Source organism: Nerophis ophidion, linkage group LG03, assembly GCF_033978795.1.
Source record: "Nerophis ophidion isolate RoL-2023_Sa linkage group LG03, RoL_Noph_v1.0, whole genome shotgun sequence".
NCBI classification, from domain to species: domain Eukaryota; kingdom Metazoa; phylum Chordata; class Actinopteri; order Syngnathiformes; family Syngnathidae; genus Nerophis; species Nerophis ophidion.
Window position 1 is genome coordinate 65,334,945 of NC_084613.1, and position 6,338 is coordinate 65,341,282.

Genomic DNA, 6,338 nt, shown 5'->3' on the forward strand with positions numbered 1-6,338 from the left:
CCTTTTTTGTTTCTTGCTAGCTTCTATGCTAAAGACCCTTAGTTTGTTATCCCCCTCGTGGGCGCTTTGTGTTAGTACCCTTTTGTTTGATTTTGTCTTAGTATCTTTATCAAATCATGTTTTCTCACTTCATGCCTGCCTCCACCTCTGCATCTTGGGGTTCGTCAACAAATAACTCTGACAAAATGTATGGTATTCGGTAATAAAAGAAAGATAGAAGTTAGTTCATCCATAAAAAATGTGAAAATTGAGAAGGTGTCTGAAATCAGATTTCTTGGGGTCATCTTAGATGAAAAGTTGACATGGAAAGCTCATATATGTGAGGACTCTTCTTCGGCATGTTAGTGTTGTTTTCCCGAGGATGCGTCGAAGCAGAACACAGCAAAGGTAAGATATAAGGTATTTATTAAATAATAAAAGGCTAGGAACAAAAACACTGGTGTAAAGAGAAAGCAAACCAAAAACGCTAGTATGAGAACTAGGAAGTAAAAGTAAACAACTAAGCTGGCACGAAGGCACGAAAAAACAGAAAAACAATTCCTCAGCATGTGAGCTGGAATAAACAAATGGCTTAGCGTAAAAGCTAGCGAGAATATACATACAAATATGAGGGTCGAGAGTCGTCACTGTTGCGCGTGGGCAAATTAGGATTCGAGGAAGACTGAACAGAAAAGGCTGGCTTATAAAGGAGGGTGATTAGCTGAAGCAGGTGTGCGGGACCGAGTGTAGCAGGTGAACTAATGAGTAACCATAGTGATGGACAAAACAGGAAATAAACGGGTCAGACGGAGAATGAAAACACAAATAGAAAAATAAACAACATGTGAGGATCCGAGTCACGGATCGCAACAATATAATGCATGTGAAAAATAAGGTATCAAAAAGCTTATTTATTTTGAAAAAGGTTAAATATAGTTTTCCGTATAACACAAAGAGACTGTTATATTGCTCAATTATTCTACCTTATTTCAATTATTGTGCGGAAATATGGGGAAATACATATCATAGCAACATAATGCCTTTATTTCTTCCACAGAAAAGAGCAATTCGAATCATTTTTAAAGTAGGATATAGAGACCACACAAATCCACTCTTCATTGGGTCAGGATTACTAAAACTATAAAAGACATTGTAGGATTAAATACTCTATTAATGATGTTTAAAGCGAGAAATAAAGTTCTTCCAAAGGACATACAAAAGTTATTTGTGTTTACATCTGAAGATGAGAACCACAGAAGGCCGTATGACTTTAAACATCCAAGAGTGTGAATAAATATGAAACAAATGTGCTTGTCTGTTGTTGGTGTGAAAGCAAGGAATTCTCTAAACAAAGACTTAAAAAGCTGTAAGAATATCTTTGTATTTAAAAAGAGTTACAAAAAGAGAAAACTGGACTTGTGTCAAACTGAATTTTGATTTAGATTAGACGTGTCATTGTGAAAATGCTTAAAGGAAAAAGGAAAAGTATGTTGGAGTTTGGGTGTTGGTGTAGGGAACAGTTATAACGTCATCTAAAATACTGTAATTTGTGTTAAAAAGGGGGCAGATAAATATAAGAATATTAGTCTTCCATCTGCTAATTTCTGATCATGGGAATGTATAAGAAACAAACAAAAAAACAACAACAATGAAAGTGTCAATTGTACATGGCTTGTAAATATGCATTTTCATGAAAGGAATAAAAATAAATGATGAAGATGATTTATTAACTTAAATCTCCCAGTTACCAAAACATAGGCATATAACAAAAAGACTGGCGTGACTAAATACACATGAAACAAAGACTTATTCAGAAGATATGGCATGGAACAAGCACACTTACTTGGTCAGAACGTGACGAAAACAATGAAATCGGAACGAGTGATCAACAAAGGTAGACTTAAATAGTCGTCTCTTGATTAGACGCAGGTGTGTCCCAAACAACAGAGGCAGGTGAAAATCATAAGTAACCATGGTGACCATAACAAACTCACAGGTGCACAAACAAGAACGAAAGGAGTCCAAAACTAACAGAAAAAACAAAAACATGATCCTCATTACGGATCATGACAATGATAGTACAACTTCACATTCATATTTATATATTGTGCTCATTTTTATTTTATTTTTGTTTCACTTTTTTATACCTATAGTAGGCTGTATTATACACTAATAGGCTATATATTTTTTTAATATTTCTTTATATATTGCATGGTTTATTTTACAGTAAAGTTGATTTGCATGGTGGTTATTTGTAGACAGTGTAATTTTTATCCTGCCACAACATTTCTTAGATGAGAGAAAATGAAAAACAATATCACTTTCACAGCATGGGGACAGGATACCACAATAATTGTGATTTGACACAAATGCAACACAGCATTCACTTGTATGACCCAATCCAAACATCCTTCCCTAGTCAAAAATAATCAACACATATTTAAAAAAAACATCCATCCATCCATCCATCCATCCATCCATCTTCTTCCGCTTATCCGAGGTCGGGGCGCGGGGGCAACAGCCTAAGCAGGGAAACCCAGACTTTCTCCAGCCACTTCGTCTAGCTCTTCTCGGGGGATCCCGAGGCGTTCCCAGGCCAGCCGGGAGACATAGTCTTCCCAACGTGTCCTGGGTCTTCCCCGTGGCCTCCTACCAGTTGGACGTGCCCTAAACACCTCCCTAGGGAGGCATTCGGGTGGCATCCTGACCAGATGCCCGAACCACCTCATCTGGCTCCTCTCGATGTGGTGAATCAGCGGCTTTACTTTGAGTTCCTCCCGAATGGCAGAGCTTCTCACCCTATCTCTAAGGGAGAGCCCCGCCACACGGCGGAGGAAACTAATTTCGGCCGCTTGTACCCGTGATCTTATCCTTTCGGTCATGACCCAAAGCTCATGACCATAGGTGAGGATGGGAACGTAGATCGACCGGTAAATTGAGAGCTTTGCCTTCCGGCTCAGCTCCTTCTTCACCACAACGGATCGTTACAACGTCCGCATTACTGAAGACGCCGCACCGATTCGCCTGTCGATCTCACGATCCACTCTTCCCTCACTCGTGAACAAGACTCCTAGGTACTTGAACTCCTTCACTTGGGGCAGGGTCTCCTCTCCAACCCGGAGATGGCACTCCACCCTTTTCCGGGCGAGAACCATGGACTCGAACTTGGAGGTGCTGATTCTCATTCCGGTCGCTTCACACTCAGCTGCAAACCAATCCAGTGAGAGCCACAGCTCCGATCAGCCGCCTCGACAATAGAGGTGCGAAACATGGTCCACTCGGACTCAATATCCAGCACCTCCCTCGTGACATGTTCGAAGTCCTTCCGGAGGTGGGAATTGAAACTTTCTCCGACAGGAGACTCTGCCAGACGTTCCCAGTAGACCCTCACAATGCGTTTGGGCCTGCCAGGTCTGTCCGGCATCCTCCCCCACCATCGCAGCCAACTCACCACCGGGTGGTGATCGGTAGAAAGCTCCGCCCCTCTCTTCACCCGAGTGTCCAAAACATAAGGCCGCAAATCCGATGACACAACTACAAAGTCGATCATGGAACTGCGGCCTAGGGTGTCCTGGTGCCAAGTGCACATATGGACACCCTTATGTTTGAAAATGGTCTTTGTAATGGACAAATTGTGACGAGCACAAAAGTCCAATAACAAAACACCACTCGGGTTCAGATCCGGGCTGCCATTCTTCCCGATCACGCCTCTCCAGGTTTCACTGTCGTTGCCAACATGAGCCTTGAAGTCCCCCAGTAGGACAAGGGAATCACCCGGGGGAGCACTTTCCAGTACTCCTTCGAGTGTACCCAAAAAGGGTGGGTACTCTGAACTTCTGTTTGGTGCGTAAGCACAAACAACAGTCAGGACCCGTCCCCCCACCTGAAGGCGGAGGGAGGCTACCCTTTCGTCCACCGGGTTGAACTCCAACGTGCAGGCTTTAAGCCGGGGGGCAACCAGAATTGCCACCCCAGCCCGTCGCCTCTCACTGTCGGCAACGCCAGAGTGGAAGAGGGTCCAGTCCCTCTCGAGAGAAGTGGTTCCAGAGCCCTTGCTGTGCGTCGAAGTGAGTCCGACTATATCCAGCCGGAACTTCTCCACTTCGCACACTAGCTCAGGCTCTTTTCCCCCCAGTGAGGTGACGTTCCACGTTCCAAGAGCGAGCTTATGTAGCCGAGGATCGGACCGCCAAGTGCCCTGCCTTCGGCTGTCGCCCAGCTCACATTGCACCCGACCTCTATGGACCCTGCTATGGGTGGTGAGCCCATTGGAGGGGTGACCCACGTTGCCTCTTAGGGCTGTGCCCGGCCGGGCCCAATGGGAACAGGCCCGGCCACCAGGCGCTCGCCATCGTGCCCCACCTCCGGGCCTGGCTCCAGAGGGGGGCCCCGGTGACCCTCGTCCGGGCGAGGGAAATCTGGGTCCATGTTTTATCTTCTTCATAGAGGTCTTCGAGCTGCTCTTTGTCTGATCCCTCACCTAGAACCTGTTTGCCTTGGGAGACCCTACCAGGGGGCATAAAGCCCCCAGACAACATAGCTCCTAGGATCATTGGGGCACGCAAACTCCTCTACCACGATAAGGTGGCAGCTCAGAGAGGAGAAACATATATAACAACAAACATAACAACAAATATATATATATATATCTTGATTAAATTATCCAGAGAATAGTGCTCGATACCGTGGTAGAGCGCAATATATGTGTATGTGGGAAAAATCATGGGACTACTTCATCTCTACAAAACAATAGACCAGGACAGACTCACAGCTTCAACTACGCTGGGCAGAAACCCACTAGAACGGGCTAGAGTCTGGGAATATTGTTTAATGGTTTAATTGGTGCATGTCTGATTTATTTTTTAGCCAGTACTTAGGTTGTTTTTTTTAAAGTGGATAGTTATCAAAGTCTCTAATGTGTGTGGGCAACTTATTCCAAGATTGTGTCCCTCTTACAGAGGTAACCATTTGACCAAATTGGGTTCTATGTCTTGGTGTATTGCAATTACCTCTGGACAAGGCCCTATTTATCTGTCCTTCACTGTTTCTCCTCCGAATTAATTAATCTAATGGTAGGGGTGCAAACGCATTTAAAATTTTGTAGATGAGACAATCATCCATAAAGATCTGGTACCTATCCAGATCAAAAATGTTAAGTTTGTGAAGACTGTGTGGCATAACGATGCCGGGTTCATTCTTCCAAGGATGCGTCGGGCAAAAACACAGCGTAAGGTAAGATGTAAAGGATTTATTAAATTAACAAAAAGACTAGGAACAAAAAACACTGGTGCTAACAGAAAGGCAAACAAATGGCGCTAGCATGGAAGCTAGGAGTAATAAACGGAACACTAAAACTTGGCATGAAGGCACAAAAAGGTAAAACAAAACAATTAGCATGAGAGCCAGGAAAAAGGAATAAGCGTAGCATGAAAGCTTGCGAGTAATAATAATCAATAGCAGTTGTCACTTATTGCGTATAAGCAAATTAGAGTCCTAGAATGAATGAACAGAAAGGGCTGGTTTATATAAGGAGGGTGATTAAGAAAAACAGGTGTGCGGGAACCGAGAGTAGCAGGTGGAACTAATATGTAACTATGGTGACAGACTAAACAGGAACTAAGGACTCAAACGACGGAGAGTGGTACAAAAATGGAACAAAAACTACAAAATGGAACGATCCGAGCAGCGGATAGCAACAACGTTTTTTTAGAATAATGTAATTGTTGGAAGTGCATTGGTTTCCTGTCAAGGATTTTAACTGCCTTCTTGAGGAGAGACTTGATGGCTTTTAATACAGTTTCTGTGGTGTGTCTCCAAATTTTGAAGCAATAATTTATATGTGGGGCTTCACGGTGGAAGAGGGGTTAGTGCGTCTGCCTCACAATACGAAGTTCCTGCAGTCCTGGGTTCGAATCCAGGCTCGGGATCTTTCTGTGTGGAGTTTGCATATTCTCCCCGTGAATGCGTGGGTTCCTTCCGGGTACTCCGGCTTCCTCCCACTTCCAAAGACATGCACCTGGCGATAGGTTGATTGGCAACACTAAATTGGCCCTAGTGTGTGAATGTGAGTGTGAATGTTGTCTGTCTGTCTATCTGTGTTGGCCCCGCGATGAGGTGGCGACTTGTCCAGGGTGTACCCCGCCTTCCGCCCGATTGTAGCTGAGATAGGCGCCAGCGCCCCCCGCGACCCCGAAAGGGAATAAGCGGTAGAAGATGGATGGATGGAATTTATATGTGAGACTATCATGACCTTAACCATCTTGGAAGTATATGAATGAAATTTGACGGATTGTATTTAACAATGTTTGTGATTTTTTTTAACATGCGCTTTGAATTATTAATTTGTGTCAAAGACCACT